At 43.9% G+C, this 19,412-nt stretch overlaps 1 long non-coding RNA gene across 1 annotated transcript in view; it reads right to left on the minus strand.

Moving 5' to 3' along the window:
- The window catches only part of LOC111860835 (uncharacterized), a 32,139-nt gene extending 27,193 nt beyond the window's left edge, over positions 1-4,946 (minus strand). The window contains exon 1 of the long non-coding RNA XR_002842106.2: positions 4,865-4,946. This is a non-coding gene — a long non-coding RNA (uncharacterized lncRNA). The remainder of the gene's footprint in view (positions 1-4,864) is intronic.
- Between the last annotated feature and the right edge of the window lie 14,466 nt (positions 4,947-19,412).

Consider the following 19,412-nt stretch of genomic DNA (forward strand, 5'->3'; position numbering starts at 1 on the left):
ATCTGATGCTACCTGACTACTTCAGGATAAATAGGTATTGACTAAGTTATCTTTCATTACGTACAGAGACGTTAATTTAAACCTTCATAAATAAGTTGACTGTCTCCACGATGGGGTTCGTTACATTACAGGCTCAAGGATATAGTAACTACAAGCTCCCCAAATAGACGATTAAATGTAATTCAATCCATCACCTAATAAATGTAATCAAAGTTAAGCTTTATATATTTTTTAAAAATATTTGTATCAGATATATTGAGGCAATCACCACTTATTTGTGTTTAGAGAAGCTGACTGCGACAGAAGTGCAAATGTCGCGTAGCGCGACATATCCTATTCCAGTTTCGACTATAAATATAGACCTATTAGTTTTTCGTTTAACAAGCAATATGTTTCCGATTAGGATAAAATAACGCATTTTGGGGTTTTCGATTTCCTCGGTGCGACATCGTGTGCGGAAACACCTCTTACATGTCGGTTCCTGGCGAAAACTGCGCTTAATTAGCATTTTGCAAAAATGCAGTGTAATGGATAAAACGTCAACGGTGGGCATCGTTATAAAAGTTGCTCCCAGCGCAGGTGACATCTGTTCACATATCGGCCTATTTGCTACATCCTTGCCAGTGTCACTCGGCATAGAAATGCAGGGTCGCGATGGGGCTGGTGTAAACATCGGCGCCCAAACGCACCTGAATACAGTCTAGTGGGTCGAGCGGCTGTCAGTGTCTCTTAGCGGCACCCAGTATGCAGCAGGTGGCTTTGGGCTGTAAAACTCGTTATTAATGAATAATGAATCTGGGCTGTTATGATACTATTGATTTTTGTATGTGTTTGTTAAGAAAGGGATATCCTTTCGCTCAGTGCATCGCCCGTGTTGTACAACATCAGCTCCTGTCATCGTTCCTCGGAGATTAGTAACTCAGTTCAGCCATTTAGAGGAAAAACTGAAAACGCCACTTACTTAGTGAACGGAAAAAACTTCCATTAAAGCTTTATTACTGGTCCTGTATATTATATTTGCACAAAATTACAAAATAATTTTTTTTAATTAAATAACATTAGATTAAATTAAATTGCCGCCTTTAACACGGATAAATTGAATATTTTTTATTTCGATCGCATAAAATTAAAAATGATTAACTGACGTCTCATTACAAATTCTCTTAATTTCCCAAAAATGGTTCTAACCTTAGGTTTTTATTTTTTAATGATGCTGGGCATATGTCTATTTTTTCACTTTGGACTGTTCTTTGCAACTGTAATTGTTTGCATCCACCGGATTCTTTACAATTAAAGAATAGCTTTGTTTTTAGACATTTAAAATAATGTCAACTGCGCATATGCATTGTGACAATTTACTGTTATATTTTAAACCTCAATCTTGTGTTTATATTCCATATAGATGTTAGTCCATCCAAAATAATCGATGCGTGAATTAATCAGAATCCAGCAGTAGTTTTATTGAATAGTTTGGTCATAACATTGCGCTCACTTTCCGTAAAACTTATTCAAACAGTTCCAGTTATCAAGGTCAAATAAATATATTAACACACAATCATGCGCAAAAACATTACATATACAATACGAAAACTCGAGATTCCTTCCTAAAACAAAATTAAAGCGGTCTCACGAAACTAAGATTTGACGCACGGAAAATGCACGCAGCAGCATCTGGACGGCCAGCCTTGCACGCCTGACGTCCTGCCATTTGAAACCTTAGCGTATGCATACGTCAAAATGTATCGGCCGAGAATTATTCTTAACAAAATCCACCGTGTAACTTATTCTCCGGCCGACCGGGGGATGGGAAGCAATCTATAAACACATATGTGTACATGCGAACATGTAGGCTAGCGATTTGCATAGCTCTTTCTAAAGCGTGTACATTATTCATTAACTCTGGACGGGGGGGGGGAAAGACCATATATATGTCAAATAGAGGAAGGCGAGCTTTTATGTGGCGCCTGCCACTGCATATTGTTTCAACGTTTTTAAAAGTAAATGATAGAAATATATAGGCCTAAGTATAAATGATTACACGCTTAAATTTACATTCCTCCCGATGGTTCCTTTTCTGACTTGTGTCTTCCATGAAGCGGAAAGCGCATTTTCATAAATAGACCTTGGCCAAGCGCTGCCTATAAAAAATTAATGAACTTCGAGTCTTGAGTGCAGCCCTGGGGCCTTGGAGAATCGTTTCTCTGTTACATTACTATGGTTTTCCTCCTCTCTCGCAAACGCAAGCATAGCAGCGCGAACGCTCGGCTCGAGTTATGGCGGCAGGCTTGTAGAAAGTAGATTAACGGATGCGAGAGGTTCAGACTTTTTTTTTTCCAGATGTTTTTTTTTTCCTGGAGCATTTCCATCGATGATTGACCCCTCATGTTTCAAGAGTAAACAAGTGTCCGATATACTCATCAGTGTGTTTCACCTGCTAGTGATGAGACGTAGCCTTATTCCACACAGTAAATGTTTAAAACCACCACACCAAACATATAATGTCGCTACACTTAATATCCGTCATTTTTCAATAATCGATTTTTAATATATAACGTTAATTAAGTAGTACCTACCTTGGTTATATACCACATGTGCATTTTTTATATGGGAACTGCCACAGTTTTTCGACGACGTACAATGTTTTATAAACGCCATACATGAATGAAGGTGAGACTGAGCGGAGTTCAAATTGATGCTGACAAGGTGAACAAGGGAACATCATTGTAACGTTTGCTTCTTTTGGTTTTAATAACAGCGGGCAATAAAGAACAAACACGCATAATTTGATCTCTCCTGAGCACGCGAGTAGACACAGAAAGAAAACATGCATATTCGACGGTAATTAAAACCTGACGACGTAATTAAGAAGATTATTTAATCAGAAGTAATAAATGAGAGCAGCGCCTCAGAGGCTGATCAAACGCGGAGGTTATTAAACCTAAACAATTTGGCACCAGTCAGGGACTCCTTGTCGTTTCCACGATAATTTGTCACTCAAAAACGTGTAAGTTTAAAAAAAGCCGTATTACTTTTAATATACCCCTCCTTCTATTGAACCATGCATTTAGTCACATATATAAAATGTTAATGACCTTGTGGACTATTTTCGTCTGTTACAAACACAATGCAGGCATCGGTTCGTTATCGTCATATAATCACCTTTATTATACTTTTACAACTTTCTATTTTAATTACTGGACTAATTCAGTTAACCATTGAGACAAACCAGACACACTAAATTTATGAAAATGACCATTACAAAAACTTTAAAAGATATTTTGGATTTATGACTTCAATTTAACCACCGAATCAATTAAAAATGAACAGCAATAGTTTTTAAAGAGTGTATACTGTTTGTCGTAAACAGCAAAATATTTACCCGAGACTTCAACCAATAACAAAGTTTCTTTCGTTATATTAAATAAAGGTCACAACTCCGGGCCAACTGTCTGCACTGAAAAATGTATTATCCTTCACACTCTTAGCAAATAACAATCAATTTCCAAATATTGAAAAGTAAATGTAATTAATGATTGGGTTAAATGTTGAAAATGGACTTTAGAAAATGCCATAAAGGCATACTGGTTAAGCAAATGCGATAGATTGTCTGAATGTCGTCACCTTGTAAACTTTTTCAGATTTTATGGTCAAAGAACGCGCCGCATGTGAAGTGACCCGCGCTGCAGGCTTTCACGTATGGTTGGTCTAAAATCCAGCACGCTTGCATTACTAGTTGCTGAAGAGTTAACGGCGTGGGAAGCATTACTATTTAATGACGCTTGAGTCTTCTTAGGAGCTCAATGTTTCCACACAGAGATCTTAGTTATTCCGGTGACACGCCGCGAACCGCAGTTAGGGGCTGAATACAGGGGCAGAGAAGAGCGCGAGACAAAATTAAGACGTTTTCAGCGTACAGACAAGTCAAAATACCATTTACGCACTCCTTACCTAACATGCAAATTATTAGTTATTTCACGGGCCACAAAATTCGAACGTCAATAAAACAGTTATATAGTGCTCGCTAAACAGCACAACGCCAAGAATAAAATTTTATGCAACTTTTATAATATGTAAAAATGAATATGAAGATTTAAATCGTTGTTATTGATATCGCAGAACTCCGAAGGCTGAGAGTTTTCAGCACCAGGGACAGCTCTGAAAATTTATGCTGCATGAGAAGTGACTCAAACGCGGCTTTCTGCTAGACGAAGTACACTTTTCTAACCACATATTCATAACCTTGTCAAACCAAAAACCCAAGCGTCACTTTGCATTGATAAAAAACATTATAAAATGTAAATGCGAAAACCAAGACGTCATTTGGAAAAGCCAAATACAATAAATTCCTGTATTCAATACATTTCATTGTTAATGGTCAGTCCAAGAAGACTTGTATAAAAAGCACAGTAATGCAGCAATACACTCAAAATTGCTATGCTTTCCGAAAGTGGTTTTAAATCAAAATACAAAAGCACGTTGAAATATAGGCTTTGGGTTTGTGGTATGCAATTTAAGATAAACAGTAGCTTTAAGAACGTACATGATTCACAGCTAAGAGTCGGTGTATCATCACACCGTACGGCGTATATTATGCCGATTTCCGGATGTTTATAAATATTTTTTTCCCCCAAATCTTTATTACAAGTATACGATTGATTACTGTGACCCATATAAGTACAGCACTGAGTAATATATTTTTAAATGCGATTTACATTGAGACACATTAGCTATGCCCAATAGGGAATGTGTCAAATACTTATACAGCAACTGGCGCGAAGCCCTGGTCATTTTATTGGATAGGGGAAAGTTGTACAAATCACAGAAATGATAGACAAAATGACTTTTGTACTGTATTATAGCCTACCTAATTCAGAATGTTCATAGACAATAATGGGCCACGTTAAGGGTGATAAAATAAAATGTCCTCACGTAGCGGCATCTTTCACAGCTGCGGGTTTTAAATGATTCCTATAAAAAACGTAAACACGGGCCTAAATAATTGACAGCTGATACGTCTTCTGAAAAAAAAAAACATCAAACGGGGGAAATTGACTTCACAGTCCTAAACCTTGTTTTTAAAATCCAGACTCCTGAGCAATTTCTTCGCATGTTTGCTTGGTGATGGAGTGGCTGGTTTTACCGCCTTTTTTTATCTCTTTATCAATGGTTTTAATTAAATTGTTTCCAAAGCGTCATAATCTGTCGAAATGATTCGTTTTGACTACCATGTGGATATACAGGCTTACGTTTGTTTGTGCTTTATACTTCATTATGATTTGTTGAATTTAAACCGAATATATGTTTTAATTAGCCTATCTCCCAAACTTAATAATAGAATGTAAGCATTTTCATGTAGGCCTATCCAAAATATAATGTTTTTGAATACACATATGGGCTACATTCAAAGATACAGTAACATACCCGATGTATGTTTAATTCAAGAAAGCGTGTTCAAAGAAATATGTATAACCTTCTAATCATGTTCCATAAATAATATATTTACAACTGGCAAGATAGCCTTCCTCCGACCGGAGCAACATAAATCCGTCGTTTACAGTCGGACATTAGCTAAGCGTATTCGTTTAAGAAAAGTACAATTTTAATTAAACTTTTTTTTTTTGACAACAGCTATTTCTAGTATTCTATTTCGAATAGAGATCTGATGTGGAAAGGCAAGAAAAAAGCACGAGAAAAGTGAGGGAAATACAACTTCCGTTTACCACGTTTGTGGAAATAAAAGAAGCCCTTAGCTCCGTTTAGGTGTTTATCGGTTAAAATGTGATTGTTATTGCTCGGTTTACCAGTAGGCTACAGACTGATTCATCCACACGTCAAGACCTTTTTAAAAAAGACAGAAAAACAGGAAAGTAAACAGTTCAAACTGATGACGCACTTCAGTGAGATTATTTATCAGACCAACGCAGGCCGATAGTTTCGGAAGGGGAATTCGCTCTCACTTGGCTGTGATATATATTTTGCTCTTTATTCCTGAATTGCTTTTCCGCAAAGCGGCTTCCGTCCGTCTGCTTTCGGGTAAAATCCGATGGACCGCACTGCTACTTTCCTGTCTTAGTGATGAATAATGCAAGGCTAGGAGACTAGCAAGTTTGCAGTTAAATACCAATTTGCTTAACCAATGTTTGCCCTTCTCCGCCAGCTTCGCTCAGTACAGCCGAGAGCTCCACACGACCAGCGGGTGTAATTAAAGGAGTTGCTCGGGGGTGGGGTGGGTCACTGGACTGGATACGTACAGTAACAGTTAGCTCGGATGAAACAACTTAGTACTCAGTATTTCCTAATTGAAGTGGGCATCCGGCAATAGTACGTTCATGCAACCTTTAGCTTGAGAAAGCCCAAAAATATTCCGGTGGTTCCTCTGCGAGGAGAGCTGGCAAACTTCGGGAAAACTTGCCCCAGATTGGACCCCGCAGTACTGACGTGAATTTCAGTACACCATCAAGGGCCTATATAGCCTATACATTATGAAAACATTAGATAACCATTTTAAACTGCTCCTGTTCCTCCTTGCGCTCACTTTAATTATTATGATTGAGAACGCCTGGATAGACCCCAGAATTCATTAAGATTATTCTAGATTATTCGTATTCTGATAAGGACGGACCAGATGCTAAATTAAATTACTATTATGCGTATTTATATTAACTACATACGTAGCACGCCGAATATAAGTAAAAAAAAAAAAAAAACTAGGAACACGCGCTGGGAAATTTATTGTAGCGGGCGGTCAAGCCGATTGTGGAGTAAATATGAAAACTACTAATCAGTAGTCAGAAGTACTGGTGCAGTGTGGGATTAAGAACTCAATGCCAGCCACAGGTAAGCACCGCATTCAGCCAAGCCCCTCTCTGAGTGCGCCAGGTTCAGCCGCGTGCAGAAGTACCACAGAAAGGTAAACAGAAGCTTGTGGTCCCTAACCAATTGTTATTCATAGAAGTGATGAATATTTAATACCTTCTAAGGATACCTTTTGTTAACAGAATTACCAACAAGCGCTCCACGATGAATTCAAATTTAATTCGCATCATTGTACAAAGCGTGCCGGTGATTGGTGGTGATCCGTTTTCGCTCCACTTGTACGAGGTCACCCACCTGATTCCTCGAGGCGGACGGGGGCATTCACACGTCTGGGTCATTTTCGGGTTGGGGGAGTAAAACTATCGCGAAACGCACAATGCATTCGCAGTTTTCGTCGCATTTTACTCGTTTCATAAATAATTAATTGCGTGGAATTAAGAAATTTCAAGTTTGAAATTTGACCAGGAGAGCACCATCACTTACACTTCGACTGATCGTTTTCTTTTTCGAGTTACATATATTGGAAGTTATTTTATTTTTTTGCGTGTTTACGAATATACTGATAAGCATCCGTATATGGCAAAATATATATATTAGGTATAATCAGACGCCGATTATAGTGAGACATAATCTGACGTCTCATGATACCTGGTTAGTTATGGTAAAGCGGACAAAACCAAAAAAATACTACATAAAGAACGGATCCTGCTTCCCGAGCCAGTGCCAATATTACCATTCCGGCCGCTGTTCATTTCAATAAGTTTATTTGCTTGGACAGCCATCGGAGACCTTCTCAAAGACCTGTTGAATCCGCCGCGAGTGTGAGAGTGTGTTGGTTTAGCATGAATGTTTAATCATCTTTGGCGCGCTACCCTCCAGCCCTCGAAGGCGCGTTAATAAAATTCACCCTTTTCAAAAGACGCGGATTAGGGATGCACAATTCCCGCGCGTGTAACGGAGAAAGCGGAGAAGTGCGGAGGTGCTGCAGGGACGTGCTCCGTGGGGTTTCCATCATAACTTAACGAATATCGTTATAGATCGGATCAGCAGTAAAAAAAAAAAAAAAAGCCGTGCAACGAATAGAAATGCTGCGAAAACCCCCAGAAAGCCGATTTCATCAATTCTTTCTGGCATCTGTGGTGCTTAATTCCAGTTAAAATCTTAATATTGCCGGCGCTGCCGGACACGTTGAGGACGGTCAGTGAGATTTGGCAAAAGGCAGCATTTTGAAACATGCTGGGCTTGGCCACGTCTTTTGAAGTCGGATGTTATACCTCCCCAGCTGAAATTGCCCAGGGGTACCTAAAGCAATTTCCATGACAGCGAATATGACTTGACGAATGTTCTTATTACATTGTTAAATCACCATCATTAATGCGTTTAAAGTCGCCAACGAAGTCAGTGCACTTGCACTTTTTTCTTATATAGGCCTATATAATGCCCAGGGGAAGCGCTCTCGTGACTAAATCCTTAGTGCTAAGTTTCTAACACCTCATGAATAAAATTCGAAGCAAAAGAGAAAAAAGGGATCTTACGATCCAAAATGCATATAAAATAGCCCAATTAGGCTAGTAGGTTGCACTATATTATTATTATATATATTATTAGCAAGGTTGAAATGGTCAGACGGATTTTTTTCTTCACTGAATTCATCACCCCAAAAGCTTTAATTGGACTGGTCACTTTTTATGTGAAAATATGTGCCTATCATGGGTGTGAAGCGTTAAATTTTTCATCACACGATCTCTAACTGCTGTGTTCATTTGCCTCCCTCACAGACACCAGCATCTGGCTAGTGGGCAGAATACTTGTTCCTGGAATGAATTGCCCCAATTAAGCCGGAGAGAGTTGGTCACAGCATCTGAACATAACTACCGGAGGACGCAGGTTTCCATTAAGCGCGCGGATTATGCATATTATGGTGGATTTAATATTAATAGCTTTTATTGCCCTTATACTAGCATATTCATGACTGCCATCTAATGGAGTCATAGATGGACCTGACATATCGAGTCGCATTACGCTGATAAGCTAGACAGATCTAAGGGCCCTCTGATATTTCCAGTGAACAAAGACAAAACTTGGAAACAGACATTTGTGGCACTTGGCGGCCTGCAGCGTCTCAGGAACACGGCGCGTCCAAACAAATTAAAAGTAACACTGTCGGTCACTCACCGGCTGCTACCAGATCGGTGTTTTATAAGTTGTTTTATACAATTAAATATCGAGAAGAAATCTGTTATAGTTCATATATTGTATTGTGTGTTACATGAAAATGCATATTAAATATAAAGTGCTTTATAAATATACTACTAATTATACTTGGTGTGTAAAAGTAGAAGTTAGAGTAATTTCATAATAATCACATTCCCCAACAATAAAAATGTTGAAGATCTCATCGACCGAAAGGCGTCACAGGGGTGTTGCGCTTACCGTTTCATTTCAGCCAATCCCGGCCAGTCACTGCAGTGCTTTGCCTAAAGTAACGAATCGCAAACATTAAAATGATTGTGGAGTGACACTAAGACGCGATAGTTTAGCATTTCCGACTATGGTGTAGATCCAGAATTATACACAATGCTATTTCCACAGTGCCCCTCTAAAATGCTCTTTAAACCATTTGCAGGGATTGAGAAAATTTACAATGTCAAAATGTATTTGCGCACGTATTTATAAAATATCGTGAAACGGATTCACAGACCATCATCCGGCATACAATATTTTTACCTAGCAGGAAAACTGTGTTGATAATGTCAGAACAAAATGCTTAGATAGTAGTGCCAACCTAATAAATTGTTAATCATTGTATCTATCATATTAACTTAGTCTTTCCATGCATCGTTTGTAACTATTTCCTCCGTTTTTTGTGAGGTCTCACCTACCCGATTTCTTCTTTTTTTTATTGGGTAATAAAATATGTGAGAAAGTAAAGAGGGGGGTGGCTACGATATGTAGGACGGTTGGTGGGCTGTTCTCTTTAGGCAGGAGTTGAGGAACATACCGGATCTCTGCCAAGCGTCCCCATCCTTGGCTCTACCAGCAGAAAGTTAGTTTAAAGAGTGTAACGTGTGCACAACAGGAGCCTGCTTGGTCACATGACTGCCATCCCCATTCTGCGTATAATTTTGCTTTAATTAACTCCATGTTTCTGCTGCTTTTTCCCACAATGGCAGAAATAGCAAATTTACAGATTTATAGATTTATAGAATCTGCCACCCTGAATAAGACAAGCTGTTTCAGAAGACGGTTGGATCCTCTCTTTACAAACATAAAGCCCCCCCCCCACACACACACACACCCACACCACACTGTATCAGGGGGCAAATTGAGAATTCAGATAAGAAGGTATGAGGGGTGGTTTGGGGAGAATCGCAGGAACCAGCTGAGGACGGCAGGCTGCGGCTGGGCCGCAGAGAGCCCGCATTGCCAGGAGCCGCAGGCCTTGGGAGGCCGCAGTAATGCGCTGTCGCATTAGTCTGCATACTTTTCATCCTGAAATGCCACGGGGCAGCGGTGTGACCAGCGTGAATCAGCGGTGATGTCAGCCTTAGGGCTGACCTAGCCCCCCCCCCCCCCAACCAGTGGGACCCCCCCCAAACTACAACTCACATGGTAACAGGATGACTGCCTTATCAAAGACATGTAAACTAGATTTTTAAAAAAACTCCCGAAAAAGGTGCAGCAATCCTGGTGATGTCACCTCTATACATGCACAAGTGGATTTGCGTTTAATAAGAGCAGTTTATATGACCCTGTTATTGGATGCCGTTATAAACTCTAATCTCATTGGGCTTTTGCTCTGTAGTGCGTTATCATTTACATGCACATAGCACACAGTGAATTTAACAAGGTAGCATAAATGCGAAACGTACCGAAATTACACATCAAAAGCATTTGGAGGCTTCAGGTGATGGTATGGGGGGCATAAATAAATACCCATAGCCTCACACCCTAGGGTCACAGGTTTGAATCCAGTTTCTTGTCTGTGCATGTTCCTCATGGATTTGCATGGGTCTCCTCTGAGTACAACGGTCATTACAGTGTAGAATAAAACGTGTGGTTATGTGGACCGGTGCCTGATTAGTGTGTGAGTGTGAGGAGGGGATTGGCTCTTAGGAGGGTATTTGGGCATAGCGCCCCCTAGCTCTTGCCCCTTACTGCCTGGAAGAGACTCGCCATGATAAACAGTTACAAAATTTGGCTGGTGGCATCACAAAATAAATGTACAAAGTATGTTTTTTGTATGAATTTATCAGGTGCAATAAATATGACTATGAACGTAAGGGATCACATGTTAGTTACATGTGGCAGACTTGTTATAAATGTGGTGTACAAAATATGTGAACATCATGGGGGTAGGTTTGGGAGGCGGTGGGGGGGCTACTTCTTTGGCGAAATCCCTACTGGAGGCGGGGTCTATGATTTCCCGCCTCTCTTGCCGGAATGAGTCCAAAGCGGAACTCCGCCTGGCTCTAACTGGTGGGACCAGGGATGGGGAGAAGGAGCCGGAGCGTTTTCAAGGCGATGCGGGGGTGACGCCGGGGCAGGCGGGGGGTGGGGGTGGGGGGGCATGAGGAAGACGTGTGCCCTCGGAGCGCCGAGAGGAAGCCCAGGGTGGACGAGCGCATCAGTGGGTCCTACATCTGTCAACCCTAAGAGCTCCTTGTTAGAAACAGGTTCTCCAGACCTTGCTCAGAAGAAGAAAGGGCCCGTGGAAGTGAAGCACAAAGGAGGCGGGAGGAGCGCGCGCGCCCGCCACAGAGGGCGCCGGCCAGAGAGCGAAAATGAAATAAAAATTCCCTTTACATTCGCTGTGCTCCTATCCCATTATTCCTACCGCATGACTTTCTTCTGAAATCGCCCTGAGGCTAAGCTCTCTCTTGGGTGGTTTGCCTGGAGCCAGCCTTGTTTTCACACACTGGTAATAATTTCACTGCTTGAGAGTTGAGGATTTTAAAGGATCAGCTCCAGCACCCCCCCCCCCCCCCAAACCCAACGTCCCCCCCTTCCACTTTCTTATCCCTTTTTAACTAAGCACACGTTCCTGATTCTGCCGAATCCTGGCATGTGCTCCAGTACCTTCCCAGACAGAGTGGGTTCTTGACCTAAATACACCGGAGCGCAGGTTCGGTGCCCCTCATGTAGAGGCTCAGCTGAGGCAGGAGTTTGTTGACCGCAGCTTCATGGTCCATGTAGAGGTCTAACCAATGTCTGATTCAAAGCGCCCATCTCTCATATTCACATTACAGCCTCGGTTTTCAGTGTGTGGCTCTCACTCCAATCACCATCCTTTCCCGCGGCCCTCCCACTGCTGCCCGAAATGCCGAAGAGGTGAGTTTGGGAATTTCAGGTCGGAAAGGAGCTCCAAGAAGAATTCCCGGCAGGATCTCTCCTCCGTTGTCCTAACTGGTCTCACCGTCTCCAGGTCTGACCACAGTCATCACTCCCTGGCTTGGTACGCAACTAGCCCATCGCTGTCCTGGCCACAGATGTCACACCAATCGGTGGAGTGTCTGTACTCGGTGGGCGGGGCTGAGGGGGCGGGACCTCGTCAATGCTCGCCCGGGACTGGTTTCAAGACAGACCCCAAATAAGACAGCATGTCGCAAAAAATCCATATTGACGCGCCTGTCCCCTTCGCCCGGACCTGGCCCGCGGCCTGCGACAGGGGTACGGGCCTCTACCTGCAGCTGCTCCACCTCACGGGAGGTCAATCTTTTATTTAGCTACTCCTGCCTGCTCCTCCTCTTGAATTATTCAGGGGCCGGCCCTGTAACAAGCTGCAGTCGGCCTCGACACCTTGTGTGTGGCTTAAAATATAGATAAAAGCTGAACAGCCAGCTACAAACATATTTTTTCATGACAGAGGTAAGTCGGTAGAAGTAGGGTCCACAGCAATTAGGGGCAGCAACACTGGGACTCTGGCTTCCACTCTTTCTCGCTCCCTCTCTCTCTCTCTGAGGCTCAACAATAGAAGGCTCGGCTTATCTGCTGACTTGTGTGATCCATCTGCTACGGGCGACTCAGGGAGAGCGGCTTGGGGGACGGCAGGCTTGCAACAGTGAAGAAAAAGGCAGCGATAAATGCAGAGCGAGTGTGAAGGGTCTCAAACTCCGGTGACCGATCCCACGAGACACTTGTGGTCCCATTGAAGGGATCTCAGCGTCTCTGCCGTCGCCTATTTTTTTCACTTCCCCGTATCAGTGGGTGATCTGATGGACATGGAGGAAGGGGAACGATTGTGAATCGGATACGTGTGACCGACATAGGGTCACGCACTGGAAAAAGGTTGCAGGACAACATGAAAAGGTGTCACTGAACACTAGAGGTGCCTCCGCCTTAGGCAGCGACCGCAATAAAGCGTAGACGACCGAGGTTAAGGGCCGCCGGGGGGTGGGCTGGGGGGGGGGGTGGTTCTTATGAGTGCCAAGCTTGAGTCTTGTTCCTGTGATAGTTTCTCGGGAGCTCTGATCCACATCATTCTCGCCCAACCACCCCCTTTCCCCCGAACCCTCACAGGGGACGTCGCTGATTCACCGGAGCAGAGTCCAGTCACTGCTGGGCCGAAACCCGCGAGGGAAGTGTGAGGGATTCTGGGTAAAAAGAGCCTGAGGTAGGACAAGCTGATATCTTGACAGTCATTCACTTAAACCCAACATCTTTAAAGGATAGTCCAGTAGTCTCTGGGCTTTTTCCTACAGCACATTATATAAGTTAAGGATTGTTTTATACATTCATTTCTTCTTTTGTGCAGCATTATTCATATTCAATCAAAATGTTTATTGTCTCCAGTGTACCTTCTGGCCTCCTGAAAGGGTACGAGTTTATGGAATGTCGAGAGAAGAGAAGGTGCTCATTAGCATCGCGTCAAATTGATTCACTTCATCATGCTCGGCCTAAAGCATTTAACCAAAACTGTCAATTTGGGGGAGGAAAAAATTGGAGCCTCAAACCACGAATCCTCCTGGTCAGAAAACCATCTAAAGTAGAAACACCCCCCTCTTCCCTCCACCAGAACCCCCCCCCCCCCCAAGTTAGCCTTACAGAATACACATTCTGCCCAGGGCAGACGAGAGGATCGGGGGGTAAGGCCTTCACAAAAGAGGGTTCGAGGTGTCGGAACACTTGCAAAAGGAAATGCAACCTCTGCTGTCAGTGCAAATCTTTGCGAGAATAGTAGGTATAGTTGTCCAGACTGTGCCTGATTGGTGGCACTTTAAGGCCAATCAAATGATAGCCTTGTAACCATACTGAATGACCCTACCCATTTAAGAATCACGGAATGGATGCTGAACACATAATGAATAATGTATCGTCCCACAATTAAATCACAGAGATCTGATGGCCACACATTGATCCATTTATCAAAGCAGAGGATGAAAGGACAGGGTTAAAAGGCAATCAAATATTTCAGAGGCTAGTAACCATGGTAATTATCAGCCAAGGCAAATGAAATGGACTGATTTCTTTTCCATGAGTAGCAGAAATAGAGTTTGGGGAAAAGTGAAAATTAGATGCCCTGTCACTCTTTTCGTTCATTTTATCAACATATCTCAGTTTTTATATGGCTTTCAAGCACTTATTTATATTTGAAACTGCTTAATGTTTCCCATAATGGTACCATTTAATAACGACATCCCACTGAATCCCACACAAACAGCACAGAGGCCTTTAATTAACCACAGTTCCATAGCACATTCCATCCCATATTAAGCGGCCGTCTCACGTTAAACAGAAACTCCCACTAAGTCGATATTAGCATAACGTGCTCCTTATTATATGTGAAGGTCTGAGTGATTGACTAGTGAACATAATGACTGGGCTGTATCTAAATGAAAGAGCTGACTTTCAGCGCATCACGAATCGAACGGAGACTCCGCTGCATTTGGCTCTTGCTAATCACTAATAGCCGCCACAGAAGTATGATGACGAATCAGTGATGCGGAGGTGCTTTACATTTCCGTCAGCGTGGGGCATATGGTGCAGATATCAGTCCAGCGGATGTCGCTTTTGATTTAACGTACAGACTGCAGTACAGATGGGGAGAACTTCGGCAGCTGCCATAAAGTTGGTGCGGGGGCATGCTTTTAGGACAGAATTCTCTGGGGGACTCTGAATATATTGACTTAAGGATCTCTTATACAGAAGAAAACAATGTCTGCATGTTAAGCAATATAAAATATAATATTTAATATAATTCAAATATTAGATTTTATTCATATTTATATTAAAAAGCACAGGGGAGCAACAAGAAATGTGCGAGCATATTTAGTTTGAGCTCAGCAAAAGCATATTTATTTTCTTTCGTTTTCAAAATATCCTTCAGATATGTTTCTTATCAATAAAATAATTTCAGTCTTTAACATCCAATCAGTGGCTTTTTTCTAGCCGGGATGTGAGTAAACATAAAATAATATTTCGGTGTATTACCTTACTTGTACTCTAAAAACACTTCTTAAAAGGTAAAACTACACACCAGGCTCACAGAGTCACCTCCTGAAATATGATTTACTAAAACACACTGGTTTATTACACTCTGACGCTAGATAATTAGTGTTGTGCCACAGCCAAAAGATGCTTTTATTTGCTTTGCTGGGAGTTACAGTGAGAATCTGGGGACTCTGGCTTCAAAATAAGTGCGGCTGGATGTTTGTGAGCTGCAGGAGCCCCTCCCTCCATAATTTTGTGTTTTTTTTTAAAACAACAGGGTTTTATGTTACAAGGCTTAGGGTTTAGGATTAGGATTAAGGGTCAGGATTTAGTGTGAATCTTGGGTTAAGGTTAGATTTAGAGCAAAGGTTAGGTTTAGGGTTAAGGTTAGGTTTAGGGTTAGGGTTGCCATGTCAGTATGTTGCTAGTGCAGCATATGGCTCAACAGGCCTCTGTGCCAGTGATAGGAAGGTCACCCATTTAAGCCTAGCTTTGGCAAAAAACTCACATGTCCTTGGCTCCTTGAGCAGGGCCCTTAAGTCCCAGCTCCATGGGTGCTGCTGCAGGTGGCTGCCCTTCACAGCCAAGCTTGCTCTCACCTACAGGTGTGTCACAGAGAGCAAGATGGGGTGGGTGCAAAGAGAATTTCCCCACGGAGTATCATTATTACTATTAATAATCCAAAAGCCACCCCCAACTCTCAAGAGTTTCCTATCCTGTTAGGACTAGACTGGTTCTGAGACATAAGAGCTTGATTCTGCTCCTATAGACTCACTCTGCAGCTGGACTGGTACAGCGTCATTCAGTCTGGAAACAAGACTCTCAACCTCCAGAACACAGGAGGCTACAAAAGTAGCAGCACTATTGACTTTTTCTCCTAATTATACAGGTAGAAGTATGAATCTCATCCCAACATAGTGTAAGACGACCCCCCCCCAACTCACCCAGTAGTCCCTGCCGGCACCCTTCTTGGACCCCTCAAACACACATACTGACCCCAAGAGTTTGTGGTCAAGAGTGTGGGAGCCGGTGGCCCCAGCACCTGGTGCAGGGCTGCCTACGCTGAATTATTAATCCCTAATATCATTATGTAGTCGTTCCTTGTCATAACAATCTAGCCGGGCAGAGGGAAACTCAATCTGCAGAGGCTCGCAACAGACAATGCCCATTAATTATTGATGCGGACTAATTGGCTACAGGATTTACAGGGCAGAGTTACTTTTGTTCTTCTCATTGCTACTGCTGCTCTTCCAAGAGACTGCTTTCAGAGACCGTACCCCCCTCCCCCCCCCCCACCCGTGTCAGAGAATTAACAAAAGTATCGACCCAGTCAGCTCCTAGCTCTCCCTGCAACCTTTCTCTCTCTCATCTTTTTTTCTGATTTGCAACTCCAGACCCTTCCAGCTCTGAGCACCCCGCCCCCCCCCCGCCCCCCAACGTCACCTCTATCATTTTACTGTCACGTCTGAACCTGAAACTCACTGCAGCTGATTAAGCAGCAGCAGCACCTGCCTGACACAAACCATTCGGTTTAATAAGTAAAGGCTACCCATTGACACCTGGCGGAATGTACCGAACAGAACTGCATCCTGGGAAATGAACAATACTGACGACAGGAGGAGGGAGAAGATTCCGGAAGGGATTACCGAGTTCCCATTGCTCACTTTATTATTGCCATTGGGTTAAACTGTACTGAGTTTTGAGGTATCAAATGTCTCTTTTGGGGTATCAAACATGTCTTTGACTGTGCAAGAGTTTTGAACAAGGTAGCGGTCAATGCGTCTTCCCCCAGCCCCCTACTGCACTGCATTCTTAATATTCCACTTATGCACTTTATCAGTACTTTACTAATTCTGTGGTTATTTGCACGTCCTTATCCCCACTGCATCACCAATTGATTATCTTTCTTATATTGTCTCTTATTGTGCTGCTGTCTGTCCTGTATCACACTGCTGTCTGTCCTGTATCACGCTGCTGTCTGTCCTGTATCATACTGCTGTCTGTCCTGTATCTCTCTGCTGTCTGTTCTGTATCATACTGCTGTCTGTCCTGTATCTCTCTGCTGTCTGTCCTGTATCACACTGCTGTCTGTCCTGTATCACGCTGCTGTCTGTCCTGTATCACGCAGCTGTCTGTCCTGTATTTCTCACTGCCGTCTGTCCTGTAGCATACTGGCATATTTCCTGTATCATGTTGCTCTCTGTCCTGTATCACACTGCTGTCTGTCCTGTATCTTGCTGCTGTCTCTCTTGTATCACACTGTCGTTGTCCAATCGTCCCCCCAAAATATCACTGCTTTCCTCTGAACACATACAACAATAAAATTGAAACTTGCAGACTTGAAACGTGGGGAAACTTACAGATGTGGGTCCATCGTCGACGTCTTATGACCTCGCCCCAAGAAAGACAGTGAAGAGAGATTTCTCCACGATTTGCGCGCACGTGATCCTGCTGTTTGACCCGTGAGCCGTGCGGAGCACCCTGGCAGCCGAGCCAGGAGCGTTTCTGGAATGTGAGAGACAGTGGTCCTCAAAGTCCCAGTGGAAGAGGAGCGCAGGTGACAGGTGTAGATTCTGCTGCCCCCATATCGACAGCTCCCCCCCCCCACCAGCCCCCATTATACACTCTGCCCTGCTGGGTCTGATTTGAATGACACAGTGGGTCATCTTGGGAGGGATGACCTTTTGGGTCAGTCTCGGCAGGATTCTGCGTACCACGGCCGTCCCCCTGGATCACTCAGCAGCCCAATCCAAACAAGGGAGCTGACTGGGCCAGCGCAGAACCGCGATAGGTCCGCTGGGCTGACGTCGACACCAGCCGGACAAGCCACCGCAGAAACAGTCCATGGATTCTCCGCCGTGACCTGGTTCCGAGCCCGAGTCATCATTAGCGCCTCAGTTAGCATAAGATCAAAGTTCAGACACATCCAGCGAATTTCTTCCTGCTTCAAATCCGATTGAAACGTTTCACGTTTTATAGAGACGTGTTCTGCCCGTGGACATTCTTCTTAATTCTTCATCACAGAGGAAAGTCTAAAGTCATCCAGGCCAAAGTCTAAAATCATTATACGCCCATCAAAGTTGGACAAACAGTATGAAAGTTTTGCCAGTAGGAGAGCAGGAGAGACACACTGGACACAGAACATGAGGGAGGCTTCTAGGGAGCTGTGTGCTAAAGTGTCACCCCCCCTGATTGTGACATCATACATGGCGGAGAGCTTGATGTCAATAAAAATCGCAGCAATAACAATATTCAAACATTGTTGGGGAATTGTGTGTGTGTGTGGGGGGGGGGGGTTCCTTGTTGGGACACCCAGTTGGCACCCAACTCAAGAGATACACCAGATGAATGCCCAGAGAAACCAGCTGCGGTCCAGGGTCTGTCACAGAGGCAGAATTATGCGGAGCCCTGCTTCCCCCTCCTCCAGGCCCACACCCCCTCGGCCAGCCCTGTGCTGATGAGCGCCCCAGCGGAATCCCCCAAGTCGCGGTAAGGGGTCCTTTTAGGGGCCCGGCAAACGCTCATTTCCATAATCAAGTCGACAGGTGTGGAGAGCTTGAAAGAAGGCCAGAAATGGATAGAGCAAGTAGAAGGAGAGGGGGATAGAGTGAATGGGGAAATGAAAAGTAAACAGCTAGTCCACCTATCACACACACCCCCCCCCACCAAGTTTCTCAGATGAAGTGTGGCTCTGTGGACACAGCAAGCTGATTGGAGCTGACAGTCACACCTGCCCCCCCCCACCCCCCCCACTCCCATGTACTCCCTGACTCCACCCCCCACCCCCCCTTCACCCTGCTTGCCCCCTCAGCTCCGTCCATCAGCAATTACCGAGCTGCCCCGGGGTCCACAGGAGCAGCACATTAAAAAAAGGGCCCCCATCGTTTGCATACGCCATGTCACTCGGGCTGAAATGGGAATGGGGGGGGGGGGCACACCACCACCCCACCCCCCGCGAACCTTCCTGCCCTCCTTCTGCCCACTAATTGAGGCCCCTTCTCAAATTCCCAGAGAGGGCCAATCAGAGGATCCGGCAGCTGCAGGAATAGTAAAAGCGAGCCCCGTTAGTGGCCGGGCAGCGGGGGCCAGGGCGCCGGGTTCAGCGCCCTCCCCGGCGTGGTGGAAGCTGCCGGAATTCAGATCCCTCCTTGGCCACGTTTACCGAA

The sequence above is a fragment of the Paramormyrops kingsleyae genome, chromosome 24 (assembly GCF_048594095.1).
Source record: "Paramormyrops kingsleyae isolate MSU_618 chromosome 24, PKINGS_0.4, whole genome shotgun sequence".
In the NCBI taxonomy this organism is placed as follows: Eukaryota; Metazoa; Chordata; class Actinopteri; order Osteoglossiformes; family Mormyridae; genus Paramormyrops; species Paramormyrops kingsleyae.